Source organism: Coregonus lavaretus, assembly GCF_964263955.1.
Source record: "Coregonus lavaretus genome assembly, contig: HAP1_SCAFFOLD_411, whole genome shotgun sequence".
NCBI classification, from domain to species: domain Eukaryota; kingdom Metazoa; phylum Chordata; class Actinopteri; order Salmoniformes; family Salmonidae; genus Coregonus; species Coregonus lavaretus.
Genome location: NW_028166665.1, coordinates 406,237 through 428,096, shown reverse-complemented (window position 1 = coordinate 428,096; position 21,860 = coordinate 406,237). Strand labels below are relative to the sequence as shown.

General features: G+C 46.1%; 1 pseudogene across 1 annotated transcript; it reads left to right on the top strand.

Annotated features, from left to right (window-relative positions):
• Positions 1 to 247: 247 nt before the first annotated feature.
• LOC311114428 (SANT and BTB domain regulator of class switch recombination-like) lies at positions 248 to 20,973 on the top strand (annotated as a pseudogene). Its single transcript has 21 exons — positions 248 to 400; positions 1,100 to 1,289; positions 4,974 to 5,064; positions 5,306 to 5,547; positions 5,805 to 5,863; positions 8,295 to 8,455; positions 8,535 to 8,621; positions 10,602 to 10,712; positions 12,267 to 13,122; positions 13,235 to 13,342; positions 13,423 to 13,575; positions 13,708 to 13,862; positions 14,953 to 15,061; positions 15,522 to 15,554; positions 15,842 to 15,941; positions 20,004 to 20,092; positions 20,177 to 20,205; positions 20,289 to 20,362; positions 20,490 to 20,578; positions 20,709 to 20,800; positions 20,897 to 20,973. The product of its transcript is annotated as an SANT and BTB domain regulator of class switch recombination-like (transcript).
• The last annotated feature ends 887 nt before the right edge of the window (positions 20,974 to 21,860 follow it).

Genomic DNA, 21,860 nt, shown 5'->3' with positions numbered 1-21,860 from the left:
AGCTTTCTATAAATGCTCTGGTTATTCTTATGTATCTATGTCAAGTAGACAGTAGTTACGATTGTCGATTGTAGCAACAGCAGCTTTCTGTGAGAATGAAGTCACCCCCCCTTTTGTATGATTGTGTCATCTCACTGAGTCTACCTTTAACAGAATAATGCTCTGATCTCTCTCACCCTTCAGATGTAATAATGTATGATAATGTCATATCAACCTTGAACTCTTTCACCCTTACCTGCAGACAGACATGAGTCGTTACTGCACCCTGAACAACAACAACGTTCCCCATGACAACAACATCCTAGTCCTGGACATGGTGCTGAGCTGTCTCTGGGGCGTTCCACAGCCCATCAACTGGGACAACGTGGCCATGCTGGTCCCTGGCTTCACACCCAAGGAGGTAAGGTCTACATGCACTACAAACTGAGACAATAAACATATTGATTGATTGAAGCTATAGTAGCTAACGGCTACAGTGCAACACCCTTTGTGGATCGCCACCCCGGGTCTCCCAGTCTGTAGGCAAGCTTGCTAACCACTGCTCCCACTAAGGAGAGATCATAAAAGGCTATTAGCCTGGTCCCAGATCTGTCTGCGTTGTCTTACGAACTCCTATGGACACTGATTGGAGTGACAATGACCATAGGAGTTGAAAAGACAGCACAAACTGATCTGGGACCAGGCTAGGAAGGTAGCCTCGAGGTAAGAGTGTTGAGCCAGTAACCGAAAGTTCGAATCCCAGAGCCGACAAGGTGAAAAATCTGTCGCTGTGCCCTTGAGCAAGGCACTTAACCCCAATTGCTCCAGGGGCGCTGGAAAATGGTGACCCTGGCCGTGACCTCACTCTCCACATCTGTCTCAGGGGGAGTTTGGATATGCAAGAAACACATTTCCATTGCACTTGTACAAGTGTGTAACATGATAAATATAAGCGCCCACCAATGTATTATGAGGTAAGCTATACTATAGTTTAGTTTAGTTTGGACTGGTGTTGAATGTTGTGCAGGGGTCACTGGAACCAAGATTATGTGGTCCGAGTGTTGTTGTTGCCGTGGTATAGTAGTGACATGGTTGCCATGGTTGCCATGCCTACCTTCAGTGTGCGCAGAGGTTTGAGGATCTGAAGAGCACGGGAGGGTTCCATCACGTGGACGACCAATGCAACGCGCTGACAGCAGGAGGCTCCTCCCCTGTGGACACCCTGTCCACCTACATCAAATCCACACTATTGGACACCACGGGAGACGCGGGGGAGACGCGGACCAATCAGAGCTCCATCTCAGTGACGGGTGAGGCTGACGGGTTGATGTGCTACAGCATGTGTAGCGGTAGTGGTTCGGGGAACTATGTCTGTGTGATGATGAGTAAGCCTGCCTAACATAGGAGCTGCTGGGGGTAGTCCTGCCTAACATAGGAGCTGCTGGGGGTAGTCCTGCCTAACATAGGAGCTGCTGGGGGTAGTCCTGCCTAACATAGGAGCTGCTGGGGGTAGTCCTGCCTAACATAGGAGCTGCTGGGGGTAGTCCTGCCTAACATAGGAGCTGCTGGGGGTAGTCCTGCCTAACATAGGAGCTGCTGGGGGTAGTCCTGCCTAACATAGGAGCTGCTGGGGGTAGTCCTGCCTAACATAGGAGCTGCTGGGGGTAGTCCTGCCTAACATAGGAGCTGCTGGGGGTAGTCCTGCCTAACATAGGAGCTGCTGGGGGTAGTCCTGCCTAACATAGGAGCTGCTGGGGGTAGTCCTGCCTAACATAGGAGCTGCTGGGGGTAGTCCTGCCTAACATAGGAGCTGCTGGGGGTAGTCCTGCCTAACATAGGAGCTGCTGGGGGTAGTCCTGCCTAACATAGGAGCTGCTGGGGGTAGACCTGCCTAACATAGGAGCTGCTGGGGGTAGTCCTGCCTAACATAGGAGCTGCTGGGGGTAGTCCTGCCTAACATAGGAGCTGCTGGGGGTAGTCCTGCCTAACATAGGAGCTGCTGGGGGTTGTCCTGCCTAACATACAGTGAGGGAAAAAAGTATTTGATCCCCTGCTGATTTTGTATGTTTGCCCACTGACAAAGACATGATCAGTCTATAATTTTAATGGTAGGTTTATTTGAACAATGAAAGACAGAATAACAACAACAAAATCCAGAAAAACACATGTCAAAAATGTTATAAATTGATTTTCAATTTAATGAGGGAAATAAGTATTTGACCCCTCTGCAAAACATGACTTAGTACTTGGTGGCAAAACCCTTGTTGGCAATCACAGAGGTCAGACGTTTCTTGTAGTTGGCCACCAGGTTTGCACACATCTCAGGAGGGATTTTGTCTCACTCCTCTTTGCAGATATTTTCCTAGTCATTAAGGTTTTGAGGCTGACGTTTGACAACTCGAACCTTCAGCTCCCTCCACAGATGTTCTATGGGATTAAGGTCTGGAGACTGGCTAGGCCACTCCAGGACCTTAATGTGCTTATTCTTGAGCCACTCCTTTGTTGCCTTGGCCGTGTGTTTTGGGTCATTGTCATGCTGGGATACCCATCCACGACCCATTTTCAATGCCCTGGCTGAGGGAAGGAGGTTCTCACCCAAGATTTGACGGTACATGGCCCCGTCCATCGTCCCTTTGATGCGGTGAAGTTGTCCTGTCCCCTTAGCAGAAAAACACCCCCAAAGCATAATGTTTCCACCTCCATGTTTGACGGTGGGGATGGTGTTCTTGGGGTCATAGGCAGCATTCCTCCTCCTCCAAACACGGCGAGTTGAGTTGATGCCAAAGAGCTCAATTTTGGTCTCATCTGACCACAACACTTTCACCCAGTTCTCCTCTGAATCATTCAGATGTTCATTGGCAAACTTCAGACAGACCTGTATATGTGCTTTCTTGAGCAGGGGGACCTTGCGGGCGCTGCAGGATTTCAGGTCCTTCACGGCGTAGTGTGTTACCAATTGTTTTCTTGGTGACTATGGTCCCAGCTTCCTTGAGATCATTGACAAGATCCTCCCGTGTAGTTCTGGGCTGATTCCTCACCGTTCTCATGATCATTGCAACTCCACGAGGTGAGATCTTGCATGGAGCCCCAGGCCGAGGGAGATTGACAGTTCTTTTGTGTTTCTTCCATTTGCGAATAATCACACCAACTGTTGTCACCTTCTCACCAAGCTGCTTGGCGATGGTCTTGTAGCCCATTCCAGCCTTGTGTAGGTCTACAATCTTGTCCCTGACATCCTTGGAGAGCTCTTTGGTCTTGGCCATGGTGGAGAGTTTGGAATCTGATTGATTGATTGCTTCTGTGGACAGGTGTCTTTTATACAGGTAACAAGCTGAGATTAGGAGCACTCCCTTTAAGAGTGTGCTCCTAATCTCAGCTCGTTACCTGTATAAAAGACACCTGGGAGCCAGAAATCTTTCTGATTGACAGGGGGTCAAATACATATTTCCCTCATTAAAATGCAAATCAATTTATAACATTTTTTACATGCGTTTTTTTGGATTTCTTTGTTGTTATTCTGTCACTCACTGTTCAAATAAACCTACCATTAAAATTAAAGACTGATCATTTCTTTGTCAGTGGGCAAATGTACAAAATCAGCAGGGGATCAAATACTTTTTTCCCTCACTGTAGGAGCTGCTGGGGGTAGTCCTGCCTAACATAGGAGCTGCTGGGGGTAGTCCTGCCTAACATAGGAGCTGCTGGGGGTAGTCCTGCCTAACATAGGAGCTGCTGGGGGTAGTCCTGCCTAACATAGGAGCTGCTGGGGGTAGTCCTGCCTAACATAGGAGCTGCTGGGGGTAGTCCTGCCTAACATAGGAGCTGCTGGGGGTAGTCCTGCCTAACATAGGAGCTGCTGGGGGTAGTCCTGCCTAACATAGGAGCTGCTGGGGGTAGTCCTGCCTAACATAGGAGCTGCTGGGGGTAGTCCTGCCTAACATAGGAGCTGCTGGGGGTAGTCCTGCCTAACATAGGAGCTGCTGGGGGTAGTCCTGCCTAACATAGGAGCTGCTGGGGGTAGTCCTGCCTAACATAGGAGCTGCTGGGGGTAAGCCTGCCTAACATAGGAGCTGCTGGGGGTAGTCCTGCCTAACATAGGAGCTGCTGGGGGTAGTCCTGCCTAACATAGGAGCTGCTGGGGGTAGTCCTGCCTAACATAGGAGCTGCTGGGGGTAGTCCTGCCTAACATAGAAGCTGCTGGGGGTAAGCCTGCCTAACATAGAAGCTGCTGGGGCGTCCCAAATGCAGTAAGTTTTTTACCTGCTACACTGAACACGTAGCTTTACCAGCGTGATCCGAGTGCGATCTATTTTATCCTAGTGTTCTGGGCTTGAGCCGCAAGTGGAAATCTTGGAAATAGAACCAGACTTCCATTTAAATGAATAGGAGCGTCTCACACTCAGCAAAAAATCGAATCAATTGTCATTTGTCACATGCGCTGAATACAACCGGTGTACACTTTACCGTGAAATGCTTACCGACGAACCCTTTCCAGAGTAGCAGCAGTGTATGTGGAGAGTGCGTGTGTGTGGGTAGAGTCCAGTGAGTGTGCATAAAGCCAGTGTAAGAGAGTCAGTGCAAAAAAGGGTACATGTAAATAGTCCGGGTAGCCATTTGATTAATTGTTCAGCAGTCTTATGGTTTGGGGGTAGAAGCTGTTCGGGTGCCTTTTGGTCCCAGATTTGGTGCTCCGGTACCACTTGCCATGCGGTAGCAGAGTGAACAGTCTATGGCTCGGGTGGCTGGGGTATAGATGTCCTGGACGGCAGGGAGCTCAGCCCCAGTGATGTACTGGGCCGCCCGCACCACCCTCTGTAGCGCCTTGTGATCGAGGGCGGTGCAGTTGCCATACCAAGCGGTGACGCAGCAAGTCAAGATGCTAAAGTTCTGCGTCCAATGTAGCAGGCAGTAAGACCTGAAGACTCTTCATGTCTGAATGTCTAGGCATTAGCTCAGTGAGCTACACAGTCTTGTTTGGTGTCTCCACTCTCCAGGCCTGGCGGTGAACCCTTCAAGAGGTAGCTCGGTGGAGAAAGAGAGCAGGGACTCTGCAGAGGAGGGAGAGAAGCCCCAGGAGGGGAAAGGGTGAGTGACACACATGCTGATTTGCCTGGTCCAACTACCGTCAAACAGAAATACACTGTTAACCAGTCTAGCTCAAGTCAAGGTGATCAAAGAGTTTCATAGAGCAGGATCAATAACTTAGTCTGCTAACAAATGCTCATATGTACTATGATACAAAAATCAAGTTATCTTGCTGTCTCTGTCTCTGTGTGTGTGTCTGCTTGCCTGTCTGTCTGCCTGTCTGTATCTCTCCCCCATGCAGGCCCAATATGGTGATCCACGTGTGTGACGAGTCTAAGAACCTGAAGCAGGACTTCATGTGTCCCCGTGACCTTCTGATCAACGAGATGCGTTACTTTGCTGAGTACCTCTCTGTTGACCCCCAGCGCTGGGAGGAGGTGGACATCTCTGTGCACTGTGACGTACAGATCTTCGACTGGCTCATGAACTACGTCAAGAGGCACAAAATGGCCGTTGATGGCAACAATGACAAACCCAAGCTCGGTAAAGAATGTAATATATGCTCTCGCACCATATGACTGTACAGTAGCTACATACACTGATGCCTGTACAGTACTAAACCATTCACTTACCTGGGCGTGTCAAATGATAACCATGGAGACGGCATTGCTGTGATTTGGTCACTAATAGTGGTGTGCTTGTTGGTTGGCCTGGCAGTGTGTTTGGTCGGTATGTGGTGTTTGTTGGTTGTGTGGTAACATTGGTTGGTTATGTGGTGTTTGTTGGTTGTGTGGTTACAGAGCCCAGCAATGTGATCTCAATCCTCATCTCCTCCGAGTTCTTGAAGATGGACATGTTAGTAAGTGTTGTAATGGCGTGAGCTGGGTTGCTATGCCGGTTGCAATGTACTGTACGTGAAGCGTTTTCGGGGGGCCCTGGTTTTCTGTTGTAGCTGAAGAACAAACGCAAAGTGGCTGAACTGAAAATATTTTGGACAGATTTTGGCGAGGAGTGAAACCTCTCGCTTCGCCTCTTCCTCTCTGCTGCAGTACATGAACCAGTACATGAACCAGTACATGAACCAGTACATGAACCAGCAAGCTTTTGTTGGTCGTTGAGTAAAATAGCCCTCAAGAAAAAAAACGGAAAACCAATCAGCTAGTTAGGCGAAGAGGCTTCACTCTTCACTTTAGTCCAAAACAGAAAACGAGGGGCCTTTCGAACTGTTAACTTCCTGTTGCATGGTTGCCATTAGAGGTGTTTTTAGAATTGTAACATGTTACTTTTATTGCAAGTAGGTGACATATGACCTCCCAAGGCATTGAACAAACTCAATAACCTGTTTATGTTGACCTCTCATAGGTGGAGGAGTGTATTCTGTACTGTCACATGTTGACCTCTCATACAGTGGGGAGAACAAGTATTTGATACACTGCCGATTTTGCAGGTTTTCCTACTTACAAAGCATGTAGAGGTCTGTAATTTTTATCATAGGTACACTTCAACTGTGAGAGACGGAATCTAAAAAATCACAAAAATCACATTGTATGATTTTTAAGTAATTCATTTGGATTTTATTGCATGACATAAGTATTTCATACATCAGAAAAGCAGAACTTTAATATTTGGTACAGAAACCTTTGTTTGCAATTACAGAGATCATACGTTTCCTGTAGGTCTTGACCAGGTTTGCACACACTGCAGCAGGGATTTTGGCCCACTCCTCCATACAGACCTTCTCCAGATCCTTCAGGTTTCGGGGCTGTCGCTGGGCAATACGGACTTTCAGCTCCCTCCAAAGATTTTCTATTGGGTTCAGGTCTGGAGACTGGCTAGGCCACTCCAGGACCTTGAGATGCTTCTTACGGAGCCACTCCTTAGTTGCCCTGGCTGTGTGTTTCGGGTCGTTGTCATGCTGGAAGACCCAGCCACAACCCATCTTCAATGCTCTTACTGAGGGAAGGAGGTTATTGGCCAAGATCTCGCGATACATGGCCCCATCCATCCTCCCCTCAATACGGTGCAGTCGTCCTGTCCCCTTTGCAGAAAAGCATCCCCAAAGAATGATGTTTCCACCTCCATGCTTCACGGTTGGGATGGTGTTCTTGGGGTTGTACTCATCCTTCTTCTTCCTCCAAACACGGCGAGTGGAATTTAGACCAAAAATCTCTATTTTTGTCTCATCAGACCACATGACCTTCTCCCATTCCTCCTCTGGATCATCCAGATGGTCATTGGCAAACTTCAGACGGGCCTGGACATGCGCTGGCTTGAGCAGGGGGACCTTGCGTGCGCTGCAGGATTTTAATCCATGACGGCGTAGTGTGTTACTAATGGTTTTCTTTGAGACTGTGGTCCCAGCTCTCTTCAGGTCATTGACCAGGTCCTGCCGTGTAGTTCTGGGCTGATCCCTCACCTTCCTCATGATCATTGATGCCCCACGAGGTGAGATCTTGCATGGAGCCCCAGACCGAGGGTGATTGACCGTCATCTTGAACTTCTTCCATTTTCTAATAATTGCGCCAACAGTTGTTGCCTTCTCACCAAGCTGCTTGCCTATTGTCGTGTAGCCCATCCCAGCCTTGTGCAGGTCTACAATTTTATCCCTGATGTCCTTACACAGCTCTCTGGTCTTGACAATTGTGGAGAGGTTGGAGTCTGTTTGATTGAGTGTGTGGACAGGTGTCTTTTATACAGGTAACGAGTTCAAACAGGTGCAGTTAATACAGGTAATGAGTGGAGAACAGGAGGGCTTCTTAAAGAAAAACTAACAGGTCTGTGAGAGCCGGAATTCTTACTGGTTGGTAGGTGATCAAATACTTATGTCATGCAATAAAATGCAAATTAATTACTTAAAAATCATACAATGTGATTTTCTGGATTTTTGTTTTAGATTCCGTCTCTCACAGTTGAAGTGTACCTATGATAAAAATTACAGACCTCTACATGCTTTGTAAGTAGGAAAACCTGCAAAATCGGCAGTGTATCAAATACTTGTTCAGTACTGTCACATGTTGACCTCTCATAGGTGGAGGAGTGTATTCAGTACTGTCACATGTTGACCTCTCATAGGTGGAGGAGTGTATTCAGTACTGTCACATGTTGACCTCTCATAGGTGGAGGAGTGTATTCAGTACTGTCACATGTTGACCTCTCATAGGTGAAGGAGTGTATTCAGTACTGTCACATGTTGACCTCTCATAGGTGGAGGAGTGTATTCAGTACTGTCACATGTTGACCTCTCATAGGTGGAGGAGTATTCAGTACTGTCACATGTTGACCTCTCATAGGTGGAGGAGTGTATTCAGTACTGTCACAAGCACATGAGTGCCATCGTGGCCACACCCTGCAACATGAACTGCATCAACAGTAACCTGGCAGCGCACATCGCTGACCTCTTCAGCCACAACGAGGCAGACGACGTCATGGACAGAAAAGACAAGTTCAAAAGGTAGGCCTAGAGATTTTGGCAGGCCTGGTAGACCGATCATTCTGCTACTGCCAACACCTTTGATTTCTCCCTTTCTCAGTAAGTTATTCCAGAAGAAGATTGAGTGTCTCTTCGATCCTGACTATAAGAACCAGGACTCCCCAGGCAACGCATCAACTCTGTACAGGTGTGTGGCAGCTCTGGGGTGCATTGGTCTGTCTGTCATTGGTCTTATTCATTTGGGCACACAACAGAAAACATTTTGCAACAGAAAAATGAAAATGAGCATTTCTTACTGGACAGTGTCGTGACGTGACTTTGCATTAATGTGATTACTGTTATTTATCAAATCAATTAACTATGTTTAATTGTTACTTGATTAAATTAATCATGTAACAATTAACTAATTAGGAAGTTGGGGCACCACGGAAGAAGTTGTTTAACGAGTTAAACTCTTAGAAGATCTCCCGAATTAAACTCTTAGAAGATATATATATATATATATATATATATATATATGTGTTATATATCGATAACAGTCACTTATTAAATCATGACCTCATCAGTCTCATTCTGAATATCGCATAATCCTTGAACCTACAAGAAACCTAACCTTATGGATTAATCAGCTATACACAAATTGGCTTAATTATTTATTTACTAACTAACTAAATAATAACACAGAATACATAAACACACACACACACACAGTATAGATTATTGATTACTAACGTAATACAATGAAAACAGGTCCCTATTGGACTGGACTAACAATAGCATGACTGCTTGGTTAGGGGAAGAAGGGGTCAAGTGAAAGGGAGAGACAGAGATTCAATTTATCGTTGTTACATTTGGAAACACGCTCACAGTAATCGTAATACTTAGCACCCTAAACACCGCTCATTCGGATAAGAAATGCAATGCGTATATTTACACGTAGCTGTCCTTGATCGTCGTCTCTCTGTTGAACCACTTTCTCAAAAAACGTTTTGAGTGTTTCATCCCACTTCGGTGAGACTCGGCTTGTCTTCAAATGGCGTGTCTGAGATGGGATTGTCCTTCCCAACTCGTGTCTTCAGTGAAAGTTCTAGATAACTTTACATGCCAGCTGCAGACTGATATGATACAGTCTAGTGAGTTTCTTCTTCTTCTTGTGTAGAGATTGAGAGTTTCAGAGTTTCTCACCGTTTCCTGTTCTTAGAGTGTCAACCATTTGTAACGTTCAGTTTCCGCTGCACGTCGGCTGGTCCTGTAGATGTTCAACCATTTGTAACGTGAGCTCGCGCTTCACGTCGGCTGGTCTTTCTGGTCTAACCATTTTAAAGCCGTGTAGCCACAGCGACTGGTCTTTCTGGTCTAACCATTTTAAAGCCGTGTAGCCACAGCTCCACGCTTCCTGGTCTCTGATTCACAGTTTCTAACCGTTCTAAACGAGCAGGTCTTCTGTTAATTTGTCTTTCAAGCCCTCTTGGTAAAAGGGGCGTTCCTACTGGCTGACACGATCTCTGATGGCACTTGGGGTGTGACTAGTCCCTGTGCATAGTTTATATGAAAAACTATTATCTCATTAAAGACTCAAATCACATTCCTATCTTCACCAAAATACTCTCATACTTAATCATATATTTTATACAACATTTAGATGTAAACTTGACTGATAAAGGGGGTATCCTTCTTTCTTCTTAAGTTACAGTATTTGGTTCATACAGTTTTTAATAACATCACAAAATAATAAACAATATGACATGATTATTCTTTAGACCCCCACTGACCATTCCAAATATTCGGATGTTAGGATTATTGTTCCAGTGTTTACTTTTTGGACGTTTATAGTTTTGGCGGCAAAAGTCTCTGGAACAAAGAAAATCTAATTCTTCCCATACTAGAGACCAAAAGGAGTCCTTTTCTGCAAACTATTTATGACCGGCTGTTAAGTCATAAAACCGTCCCAACTCCTCCGTCTCCTCTCCTGTGGGAGAGAGGGGGGGTCTGGCTATCTGTCAGCCATTTGCCAAGCTGATCTGGCACCTTTGATCCTCACCAAGGAGAGAGTCATGACACTAGGTAGATGCCTACCTGTTTCAGTCTGTTTTCTTCTGTTTGTGCCCAATGAATACGACTCATGTTAACCTCTCCTAACCACCGAACTGCAACTTGTCTTTCCCAGGTGTGCTCTGTGCCTGAAGCTGCTGACCAAGGACACAGAGAGGAAGATCTCCTGCATCCCAGGGAAGATCAACATCGACCCTCGAGGAGACATCACCTACACTCACAGCAGGTCCTGTACCACCCAGTTACACCTTGGTGGCGCTTACAACGCCACCAAGCGTTGGTTGTGGGTTCGATTCCCTCTGTGGCCACCCATACGTAAAATGTATGCACGCATGACTGTAAAGGGTCTATCAGAGTACCAAACATGGACTCGTACACACAGCAATGTTCTAGAATATTGCACCGTTGGGTTTCATACTATTCAAATTCTCAGCGCAGCTCAAGCAATTTCTCTAACTGTCAACACATTCAAATTAATAGAGGACGTGTACCGGAAAGTCGTTGGTTGGGAATTGTGGGGAGATACGTGTTCGGGCTGTGCGTGCCCCGCGGATGGTTGTCTCAGAGCTGCGTAGCTATGTTACATTGGGATGCCGGACCAACGTCTCTCAGCGTCTGTGGACTGTGATTTACGGTTAAGTCGCTTTGGATAAAAACGTCTGCTATATGGAATATATTATTATTATTATTATTATTATTATTATTATTATTATATTACTTATTTCTGCTCTATCAAGAGACATCTTCACTGTTATCCTATGGATGTTTATAGTGATAAATGCTAAAGAAACCATATCATTATTAGGTAAATATATTATTGCTACAATTTACCATGTCATTTCAAAGTATATCCCAGGTAGAAAGGGTACTTAGCAATAAAGCACAGTAAAGCCTGAATATCCGTCTCCAAGGACCAGTAAGTAGCCTTGCCTGAGCAAGCCGGAACGACTCATAGGAGCAGGAGCCTATCTCCTGTTTCTGTAGCGAGGCAGCGTGATGTACCAGTACACCCCCTGGACAGGACACTAGTCTATCTCAGGGCCTTACCCCCAATCTATCTCCTTAATGCTGAGTGCCAAGCAGAACTCCCAACCTTCCAATCTCAGGGCCTTACCCCCAATCTATCTCCTTAATGCTGAGTGCCAAGCAGAACTCCCAACCTTCCAATCTCAGGGCCTTACCCCCAATCTATCTCCTTAATGCTGAGTGCCAAGCAGAACTCCCAACCTTCCAATCTCTGGGCCTTACCCCCAATCTATCTCCTTAATGCTGAGTGCCAAGCAGAACTCCCAACCTTCCAATCTCAGGGCCTTACCCCCAATCTATCTCCTTAATGCTGAGTGCCAAGCAGAACTCCCAACCTTCCAATCTCAGGGCCTTACCCCCAATCTATCTCCTTAATGCTGAGTGCCAAGCAGAACTCCCAACCTTCCAATCTCAGGGCCTTACCCCCAATCTATCTCCTTAATGCTGAGTGCCAAGCAGAACTCCCAACCTTCCAATCTCAGGGCCTTACCCCCAATCTATCTCCTTAATGCTGAGTGCCAAGCAGAACTCCCAACCTTCCAATCTCAGGGCCTTACCCCCAATCTATCTCCCTTAATGCTGAGTGCCAAGCAGAACTCCCAACCTTCCAATCTCAGGGTGGACACTCTAACCATAAGGCCAGTGAGTTGGTTCCAAGGACCAGGCTGGACAAAATTGTTTTGTGGCGGAACAGCTTCAAGAAACATGAACAGAATAAAGGACAGTCATTTCTATGACTACCTCTGGTCTGTAGACAGAAGAGATGGGAGGTCCATGATTACATGTTCTATGACTACCACTGGTCTGTAGACAGAAGAGATGGGAGGTCCGTGATTACATGTTCTATGACTACCACTGGTCTGTAGGCAGAAGAGATGGGAGGTCCATGATTACATGTTCTATGACTACCTCTGGTCTGTAGGCAGAAGAGATGGGAGGTCCATGATTACATGTTCTATGACTACCACTGGTCTGTAGGCAGAAGAGATGGGAGGTCCATGATTACATGTTCTATGACTACCACTGGTCTGTAGACAGAAGAGATGGGAGGTCCATGATTACATGTTCTATGACTACCACTGGACTATAGGCAGAAGAGATGGGAGGTCCATGATTACATGTTCTATGACTACCACTGGTCTGTAGGCAGAAGAGATGGGAGGTCCATGATTACATGTTCTATGAATACCACTGGTCTGTAGGCAGAAGAGATGGGAGGTCCATGATTACATGTTCTATAACTACCACTGGTCTGTAGGCAGAAGAGATGGGAGGTCCATGATTACATGTTCTATGACTACCACTGGTCTGTAGGCAGAAGAGATGGGAGGTCCATGATTACATGTTCTATGACTACCACTGGTCTGTAGACAGAAGAGATGGGAGGTCCATGATTACATGTTCTATGACTACCACTGGTCTGTAGGCAGAAGAGATGGGAGGTCCATGATTACATGTTCTATGACTACCACTGGTCTGTAGGCAGAAGAGATGGGAGGTCCATGATTACATGTTCTATGACTACCACTGGTCTGTAGGCAGAAGAGATGGGAGGTCCATGATTACATGTTCTATGACTACCTCTGGTCTGTAGGCAGAAGAGATGGGAGGTCCATGATTACATGTTCTATGACTACCACTGGTCTGTAGGCAGAAGAGATGGGAGGTCCATGATTACATGTTCTATGACTACCACTGGTCTGTAGGCAGAAGAGATGGGAGGTCCATGATTACATGACAGGGCTGTATGAGGAGCTGAAGTCCTGGGTGCTGGTCTACTGGAGGATCTGGGGTACCGTCAACCACCTCACCTGCTCCCACTGCCAACAGGTAGGGGAAGCCCTAGTAACATTGTGTAATGACAATGCATTCAGAATGATTGTTTGTCAATACCGTGTGTGTGTGTCCAGGCGTTTGTGTGTGCAGAGCTGTCCCACTGTCGGTATCACCCAGAGGGTGTGTTGTACCCGGGCATGGGGGCAGAGCAGGGCTGGCACGGGGCGGGCATCTACCCCTGCTGCAACCAGAGGACGCTACGCTTTGACCCCACCGGCATGCCCAAGGTAGGAATACACACTCACTCACTCACACTTGGAGTTGTGAGGTGACCATGTTTTGAATAGTTTACACATTTAACACACTTCACACTTGAATCTTGTCAAAACCGTGTGTGTGTGTGTGTCTGTGTGTCTCAGGGCTGTAAGATGCGGGACCACATAGTGAATGTGTCAGACAGTGGAGACTGTACTGGGGACCACCAGGTAAACTCAGCCCAGACCAGACTACTCAACGACCTGCTACTACACAGAGAGACAGTGTGTGTACCCAGCACACCCCCTCCAGAGACAGGGTAAGAGACAGTGTTGTACCCAGCACACCCCCTCCAGAGACAGGGTAAGAGACAGTGTTGTACCCAGCACCCCCCCTCCAGAGACAGGGTAAGAGACAGTGTTGTACCCAGCACACCCCCTCCAGAGACAGGGTAAGAGACAGTGTTGTACCCAGCACACCCCCTCCAGAGACAGGGTAAGAGACAGTGAGTGTACCCAGCACACCCCCTCCAGAGACAGGGTAAGAGACAGTGTTGTAACCAGCACCCCCCCTCCAGAGACAGGGTAAGAGACAGTGTTGTACCCAGCACACCCCCTCCAGAGACAGGGTAAGAGACAGTGTTGTACCCAGCACACCCCCTCCAGAGACAGGGTAAGAGACAGTGTTGTACCCAGCACACCCCCTCCAGAGACAGGGTAAGATACAGTGTTGTACCCAGCACCCCCCCTCCAGAGACAGGGTAAGAGACAGTGTTGTACCCAGCACACCCCCTCCAGAGACAGGGTAAGAGACAGTGTTGTACCCAGCACACCCCCTCCAGAGACAGGGTAAGAGACAGTGTTGTACCCAGCACACCCCCTCCAGAGACAGGGTAAGAGACAGTGTGTGTACCCAGCACACCCCCTCCAGAGACAGGGTAAGAGACAGTGTTGTACCCAGCACCCCCCCTCCAGAGACAGGGTAAGAGACAGTGTTGTACCCAGCACACCCCCTCCAGAGACAGGGTAAGAGACAGTGTGTGTACCCAGCACACCCCCTCCAGAGACAGGGTAAGAGACAGTGTTGTACCCAGCACACCCCCTCCAGAGACAGGGTAAGAGACAGTGTTGTACCCAGCACACCCCCTCCAGAGACAGGGTAAGAGACAGTGTGTGTACCCAGCACACCCCCTCCAGAGACAGGGTAAGAGACAGTGTTGTACCCAGCACACCCCCTCCAGAGACAGGGTAAGAGACAGTGTTGTACCCAGCACACCCCCTCCAGAGACAGGGTAAGAGACAGTGAGTGTGTGTGTGCGTGCGTGGTGTGTTTTTGTGTCTTATGATAGGTTTTGCGTTTAATGGTACTCCCCTGTTCGCTCTCTCTCTCTCTCTGTGTCTGTGTGCCAGGCCTGTAGAGTCTCCCTCCAGTGGTTCGGAGAGGGGGGAGCGGGTACTGGACTGTGACATCCTGGTAGAGCCGGGGCTTCTGGGACTTCAGAGAGTAGAGGGCACCACCGTGAGTCTACAACTATTTATTTATTTATCCAGTCAAATTCAGGTTCACAACTAGAATGAAAAGTTTAAAGAAACTTTAGTGTGCTTGCTCAAACTTGTTATTTACAATGACGACCAGACATCATTGATATACCTATCTGGCTACACATTTGTCTACTAGCTACATACTACATAAAATCTGATTTTAAACCTAACCTTAACCACACTGCTAACCCTAATGCATAATCAATCCTAACCTTATATTAATTTTGTTAAAATTAATTTTTACGATCTAGCCAATTTTGACCTTGCTGCTGGCCCATCTTCAGAAATCACTCGGTTCTGCCTACAGGGCAAGATTCATGACAATAAACGTTGACTTGCGCTTGATTTGTGGAGTCATCGATAGGCCTATAGTCTGATTCAACCTATTTCAAACAGATACACTATAGGCCTAACTAACTCAACCTATTTCTTTGCAGTTTTCCCTGTTGAAAAACTGGAGCCGGCAACTGGTATGATCATCTTCTATTGTTTCCAGATGTAATTGTGCTGCAGTGTGTGTGTGTGTCCGTGTCTGTATTGGTGTGTTTGTGTGTGTATGAGGTGACATGTTACAGTAGTGACACAGTATACCTTAGTACCAACTGAACCAGCTGAAGCCCGAGGGCCAGTCTGTTCGCGCTGTCATTCCAACTCCTCATGCTTAGTTAATGAGCAACGGTGTAAGGTTAGACCCCAAACAGATCTGGGACCAGGCTATCTAAGCCCTGACATGCCCTCCTTTGATCCCCTGTGTCAGAGGCAGCAGACGCTGCTGTCTGAGGATGAGGAGTATACCACGGGGTCAGAGGTCACTGAGGACGAGGTGGGGGATGAAGAGGAGGCCACCAAGAAACAAGGTAGAGTAATTAGGCTCTCTGATTTGGTTTATACTCTAATTAAAAAACAATATGGCTGAGCGGGATGAGGCAAAGGGAATGAGTCTGACAACACAGCAGACTGGCAACCATACAGGCAACTGAGAAATCACACAACTAAACTAAACAAAAAGAAGAATCAACTATACTATGGAACAGAGATAAATGATATAAAGAATGATAGTAAAAAGCTCTGGAGTATTTTAAATGAAATTCTAGGCGAAAAAGCTAACTCTGCTCCATCTGTCATTGAGGCAGAGGGCTTGTTCATTTAAAAAACGTTGATATTGCCAACCACTTTAATAGCTTTTTTATTGACAAGATTAGCAAATTTAGGCATGACATTCAAACAACAAACGCTGAGCCTTCATACATAATGGACCAAATAATGAAAGACGAGCACTGTAGTTTTGAGTTACACAAAGTGGGTGTGGAAGAGGTGAAAAAATGGTTGCTATCTATAAATAAGGACAAACCACCTGGTACCGACAACCTGGATGGTAAATTGCGGAGGTTGGTGGCGGAATACATTGTTACTCCTGTTTGCCACATCTTCAATTTAAGCCTAGAAGACGGTGTGTGCCCTCAGACATGGAGGGAGGCAAAGGTCATTCCGCTGCCCAAGTATAGCAGAGCACCCTTTAATGGTTCAAACAGCCGACCAATCAGCATGTTACAAGTGCTTAGCAAACTCTGAAAAAAATTGTGTTTGATCAAATACAAAGTTATTTTACAGAAAACTAATAAACAACAGACTTTCAGCACGCTTATAGGGAAGGGTACTCAACATGCTTGGCACTGACACAAATGACTGATGATTGGCTGAAAGAAATTGATACAAAGAAGATTGTGGAAGATGCTCTGTTAGACTTTAGTGCAGCTTTGGATGTCATTGGTCATAACCTATTGCTGAAAAAAACGTAGGTGTTTAAAAATTAAAAGTCATTTTTCAACCACTACACACATTTCTTGTTAACAAACTATAGTTTTGGCAAGTCGGTTAGGACATCTACTTTGTGCATGACACAAGTAATTTTTCCAACAATTGTTTACAGACAGATTATTTCACTTATAATTCACTATATCACAATTCCAGTGGGTCAGAAGTTTACATACACTAAGTTGACTGTGCCTTTAAACAGCTTGGAAAATTCCAGAAAATGATGTCATGGCTTTAGAACCTTCTGATAGGCTAATTGACATCATTTGAGTCAATTGGAGGTGTACCTGTGGATGTATTTGAAGGTCTACCTTCAAACTCAGTGCCTCTTTGCTTGACATCATGGGAAAATCAAAATAAATCAGCCAAGACCTCAGAAAAAAAATTGTAGACCTCCACAAGTCTGGTTCATCCTTGGGAGCAATTTCCAAAGCCTGAAGGTACCACGTTCATCTGTACAAACAATAGTACGCAAGTATAAACACCATGGGACCACGCAGCCATCATACCGCTCAGGAAGGAGACGCGTTCTGTCTCCTAGAGATGAACGTACTTTGGTGTGAAAAGTGCAAATCAATCCCAGAACAACAGCAAAGGACCTTGTGAAGATGCTGGAGGAAACAGGTACAAAAGTATCTATATCCACAGTAAAACGAGACCTATATCGACATAACCTGAAAGGCCGCTCTGCAAGGAAGAAGCCACTGCTCCAAAACCGCCATAGAAAAGCCAGACTATGGTTTGCAACTGCACATGGGGACAAAGATCATACTTTTTGGAGAAATGTCCTCTGGTCTGATGAAACAAAAATAGAACTGTTTGGCCATAATGACCATCGTTATGTTTGGAGGAAAAAGGGGGCAGATTGCAAGCCGAAGAACACCATCCCAACCATGAAGCACGGGGGTGGCAGCATCATGCTGTGGGGGTGCTTTGCTGCAGGAGGGACTGGTGCACTTCACAAAATAGATGGCATCATGAGGAAGGAAACTTATGTGGATATATTGAAGCAACATTTCAAGACATCAGTCAGGAAGTTAAAGCTTGGTCGCAAATGGGTCTTCCAAATGGACAATGACCCCAAACATACTTCCAAAGTTGTGGCAAAATGGCTTAAGGACAACAAAGTCAAGGTATTGGAGTGGCCATCACAAAGCCCTGACCTCCAATCCTATAGAAAATGTGTGGGCAGAACTGAAAAAGCGTGTACGAGCAAGGAGGCCTACAAACCTGACTCAGTTACACCAGCTCTGTCAGGAGGAATGGGCCAGAATTCACCCAACTTATTGTGGGAAGCTTGTGGAAGGCTACCCGAAACGTTTGACCCAAGTTAAACAATTTTAAAGGCAATGCTACCAAATACTAATTGAGTGTATGTAAACATCTGACCCACTGGGAATGTGATGAAAGAAATAAAAGCTGAAATAAATCATTCTCTCTACTATTATTCTGATATTTCATATTCCTAAAATAAAGTGGTGATCCTAACTGACCTAAGACAGGGAATTTTTACTATGATTAAATGTCAGGAATTGTGAAAAACTGAGTTTAAATGTATTTGGCTAAGGTGTATGTAAACTTCAGACTTCAACTGTATCTAATAGAACACAGAGGGTTTTCGTTAATGGAAGCCTCTCTCATGCAAATTCAGTTGAGTGTGGTGTTCCGCAGGGCAGCCGGCTAGGGACATTGTTTTCCATTTTTACTAATGACCTTCCACTGCCCTTGAATAAAGCCTGTGTGTTTATGTACGCTGACGACTCAACAGTATACACGTCGGCTGCAACAGTAAAATAAATAACTGACACCCTTAACATAGAGCTCCAGTTAGTTTTAGAATGGTTAACAAGCAATAGGCTGGAGCTAAATATCAAAAAAATGAAAAGCATCATTTTTGGGATAAATCACTTGCTCAATGCTAAACCTAATTTAGATCTATTATTGAATAATGTGGCGATTGAGCAAGTTAAGGAGACTAAACTGCTGGGTGTCACCCTAGCAAGCTGTCATCAAAACATATAGACTCAATGGTTGCTAAAATAGGAAGAGGTCTGTCAATGATATGGCGTTGCTCTGCCTTCTTGACATCTGTCGACCAGAAAGGTCCTTTAGGCCCTAGTTTTGGTATTGGAGGTGTTGAAGGTACCGAACTGTCTGTTCAAGCAGTTGGCACACAGTTCGGACACTTGTCGGTACAACACAGGACATGCAACCAGAGGTCTCTTCACAGTCCCCACGTCTAGGACAGAGGCTGGGAAACACACAGTATTAAATAGAGCCATGACTACATGGAACTCTCTGCCACCCCAGGTAACTCAAACTAGCAATAAAACCAGATTCAAAAAGCAGATAAAAAAACACCTTACTGCACAAAGGGGACTGTGAAGAGACACAGCCTTTTTATTTATCTTGTATTGTAATTTGCACTGTATTATACCTAGATATTGTGTGGATGTACTGATATGTGGGCTATGTGTGGCGTTGTAAATGTATGTATTTCAGTCCTTGACTAATAATGTTCTGTACTATGTATTATGTCATGTTCCATGTGGACCCCAGGAAGAGTAGCTGATGCTTTTACAGCGGCTAATGGGGATCCTAATAAATACCAAATGCCAATTACCAAACAGGCTTTCAAACAAGGTAGAGTAGGGGACAATCTCAATTGCGTTTCCTTGATTCCTCGTGTCCTCTCTCCTCGCCTTCTTCTGAAAACCCATTGGATGAGAAGGTCAGAGGGGAGGGACCTCTGACCTCATCTAATGGGTTTTGAGAAGGTGGTGAGGAAAGAGGACACGAGGAATCAAGGAAACTCAATTGAGATTCTCCCTATGTCAGAAGACCACACTGTATGTTATGATGAATCACCACTGTGTTTATTGAAATAAATAAATGAACATATCTAAATGAAGAAGTAAGGTGTAGCGCACTACAGCCAGCAGATGGCAGTACCTTATTGGTGCATGGGCTGGTCATTGTGAAATTGAATTGGGGTTTGTATACATTTTGAAATCTGTCTGCAGCTATGAGCTATCAGTTGTAATTGAATCATGAACTGCTTATGGATGTAACAACATATGGGTTTTCTATGTGTTCATTGATAGCTGCTAAGAAGGCCAAGAAGTCGAGCAAACCTCTGAAGAGGCAGATGTCCTCACCCAGTTTCCACCGTAAAGAGAAAGCAGTGGAGAAAGTGAGTGTACTTCTCTCGTTTATACCTGAGACTTAAATAATTGCAATTTTCGTACTTTTCCAAATTCTGTTGGTTTCTTTACAGACACCTTCGAGGGACAACACTCCATTCAGGTGAGGTCAACTTCATCAACTACATGCTTCTTCATCTATTTCACCATTTATGTATCTATGTTTTAAATAGTTTGTGTTTCCAGAGTGAGTGCCCAGAAGAGTAAATGGGACAGCTCTCGCTCCATGCGCTACAACCAAGATGCCCAAAGAGAGGAAGGTAACACAGGCCTCCGTTAACTTTGTGTGTGTGTGTTACGATAGTTATGTGCATTATAATTGTCCTCTCTCTCTCTCTCTCTCTCTCTTCCTCTTCCTCTCCCCCTCTCTCACCCTGTGTCCCCCAGATCAGCGGCGTATGGTGGAGATCATTGGCCATCTGACTAAGATGAGGTTTGGAGAGCAGGACCAGAGCAAGTCCAAGGACACTAAAGAGGTGTGTAGTAGTGAGTTGATTACACCTTTATTTTTAGTAGGGGATAAAACACTAGAAAGTTGAAACATGAAACTTTCTTCATTTACATTGTGTATAGTGTGGTTGTCACTGGTGATTGTGGTTGTTCCAGCGTGCAGCAGGGATCTACTCCAGGCTAGAGGCCCAGTTCAAGTCCTCCTCCCAGGCCAGCGGACGACAGAGTGGTCCTGAGAAAACCCTCAGGTACACACACACACAGGCACATTGTCTCCCCCTACCCTCCTATGTCTGTCTCCCCCTTTTCTGAATTAGTTGTCCCCCCTTTCTGTCTTCTTTTAGAGTGAAGCCGCGCTTCAGTCAAGCTCGGCCCACATAGATGTTGGAAAGAGGAGATGAAGGAAGAAGAGGAGGAAGTGAGAGGAGGAAGAAGAGAGGGGGAGAGAGAGGAGGATGGAGAGAGAGGAGTGAGAGGGAGGAGGAGGGGGAAGAGAGGGAGGGAGAGGAGGTGGAAGGGAGAGGGAGAGAAGTGAGGAGGAGGGGGAAGAGAGGGAGGGAGAGGAGGTGGAAGGGAGAGAAGAGAGGAGGAGGAGGAGGGAGGATGGGGAACGGAGAGATGGAGGGAGGGAGAGAGAGAGAGGAGGAGGGAGAGGATGGGGAACGGAGAGGGAGAGGGATGGAGGGAGGGAGGGAGAGAGAAAGAGGAGGAGGGAGAGAGAGGAAGGGAGAGGATGAAGAGAGAGGAGGAGGAGGATTGAGAGAGGAGGAAGAGAGAGATCTTCATGTGAGAGCTCAGTGGAGCAAACTGACCCAAATGGGTACTGGCAACCTGGCAGCAGCTAACCCTCTCAACCCCACCTTGCTTGCTCCACTGTGCCCCTGCTAATATTTGGGCCTGTATTCATAAAGAGTCTTAGAGTAGGAGTGCTGATCTAGGATCAGTTTTGCATTATACTGAATGGACAGGGGAGACCTGATCCTAGATAAGCAATCCTACTCTGAGACGCTTTATATATACGGGCCCTAGTCCTGCATTGGTCCTCTTTAGTCCAGGAGGCCTGGTTTTGCCGTAGGGCTTTATAAATACGGGCCCTAGTCCTGCATTGGTCCTCTTTAGTCCAGGAGGCCTGGTTTTGCCGTAGGGCTTTCTAGCCCACTTAGAACCCAGTTCAGCCTGACTCAGGTGACTTTGTAACAATCACCTCCCATCGATCACATCTCCTCCTACCTCCCCATTAACTGTATATTACAATGCAATAGGTCACCTTGCTCTAAACCTGTATGCCATAGAATACAATAGAATTTA